The sequence below is a fragment of the Trichomycterus rosablanca genome, chromosome 19 (assembly GCF_030014385.1).
Source record: "Trichomycterus rosablanca isolate fTriRos1 chromosome 19, fTriRos1.hap1, whole genome shotgun sequence".
NCBI lineage: Eukaryota > Metazoa > Chordata > Actinopteri > Siluriformes > Trichomycteridae > Trichomycterus > Trichomycterus rosablanca.
Genome location: NC_086006.1, coordinates 265,001 through 267,500, shown reverse-complemented (window position 1 = coordinate 267,500; position 2,500 = coordinate 265,001). Strand labels below are relative to the sequence as shown.

The window sequence follows — 2,500 nt, the reverse complement described above, 5'->3', positions numbered from 1 at the left end:
CACTCACACACCTTACACCCACTATACACACACACCTTACACCCACTATACACACATCCACTATACACTCACACACCTTACACCCACTATACACACACACCACTCACACACCTTATACCCACTATACACACACTGTACACACACACCACTCACACACCTTATACCCACTATACACACACTATACACACACACCACTCACACACCTTACACCCACTATACACACACACCTTACACCCACTATACACACATCCACTATACACTCACACACCTTACACCCACTATACACACACACCACTCACACACCTTACACCCACTATACACACACACCACTCACACACCTTACACCCACTATACACACACACCACTCACACACCTTACACCCACTATACACACACACCTTACACCCACTATACACACATCCACTATACACTCACACACCTTACACCCACTATACACACACACCACTCACACACCTTATACCCACTATACACACACTGTACACACACACCACTCACACACCTTATACCCACTTTACACACACTGTACACACACACCACTCACACACCTTACACCCACTATACACACACACCTTACACCCACTATACACACATCCACTATACACTCACACACCTTACACCCACTATACACACACACCACTCACACACCTTATACCCACTATACACACACTGTACACACACACCACTCACACACCTTATACCCACTATACACACACTGTACACACACACCACTCACACACCTTATACCCACTATACACACACTGTACACACACACCACTCACACACCTTACACCCACTATACACACACTGTACACACACACCACTCACACACCTTACACCCACTATACACCCACTATACACACACACCACTCACACACCTTACACCCACTATACACACACACCACTCACACACCTTACACCCACTATACACACACACCTTACACCCACTATACACACATCCACTATACACTCACACACCTTACACCCACTATACACACACACCACTCACACACCTTACACCCACTATACACACACACCTTACACCCACTATACACACATCCACTATACACTCACACACCTTACACCCACTATACACACACACCACTCACACACCTTATACCCACTATACACACACTGTACACACACACCACTCACACACCTTATACCCACTATACACACACTGTACACACACACCACTCACACACCTTATACCCACTTTACACACACTGTACACACACACCACTCACACACCTTACACCCACTATACACACACACCTTACACCCACTATACACACATCCACTATACACTCACACACCTTACACCCACTATACACACACACCACTCACACACCTTATACCCACTATACACACACTGTACACACACACCACTCACACACCTTATACCCACTATACACACACTGTACACACACACCACTCACACACCTTATACCCACTATACACACACTGTACACACACACCACTCACACACCTTACACCCACTATACACACACTGTACACACACACCACTCACACACCTTACACCCACTATACACACACTGTACACACACACCACTCACACACCTTACACCCACTATACACACACTGTACACACACACCACTCACACACCTTACACCCACTATACACACACTGTACACACACACCACTCACACACCTTACACCCACTATACACACACTGTACACACATCCACTATACACTCACACACCTTACACCCACTATACACACACTGTACACACACACACCACTCACACACCTTACACCCACTATACACACACTGTACACACATCCACTATACACTCACACACCTTACACCCACTATACACACACTGTACACACACACACCACTCACACACCTTACACCCACTATACACACACTGTACACACATCCACTATACACTCACACACCTTACACCCACTATACACACACTGTACACACACACACCACTCACACACCTTACACCCACTATACACACACTGTACACACACACCACTCACACACCTTACACCCACTATACACACACTGTACACACACACCACTCACACACCTTACACCCACTATACACACACTGTACACACACACCACTCACACACCTTACACCCACTATACACACACTGTACACACACACACCACTCACACACCTTACACCCACTATACACACACTGTACACACACACCACTCACACACCTTACACCCACTATACACACACTGTACACACACACACCACTCACACACCTTACACCCACTATACACACACTGTACACACACACCACTCACACACCTTACACCCACTATACACACACTGTACACACATCCACTATACACTCACACACCTTACACCCACTATACACACACTGTACACACATCCACTATACACTCACACACCTTACACCCACTATACACACACTGTACACACATCCACTATACACTCACACACCTTACACCCACTATACACACACTGTACA

At 46.3% G+C, this 2,500-nt stretch overlaps 1 protein-coding gene across 2 annotated transcripts in view; it reads left to right on the top strand.

The window, feature by feature from the left end:
• si:ch73-375g18.1 (kinesin-like protein KIF1C) overlaps positions 1-2,500 on the top strand; it is a 19,532-nt gene that overhangs the window by 5,167 nt on the left and 11,865 nt on the right. The gene's annotated exons all lie outside the window — the stretch shown is intronic.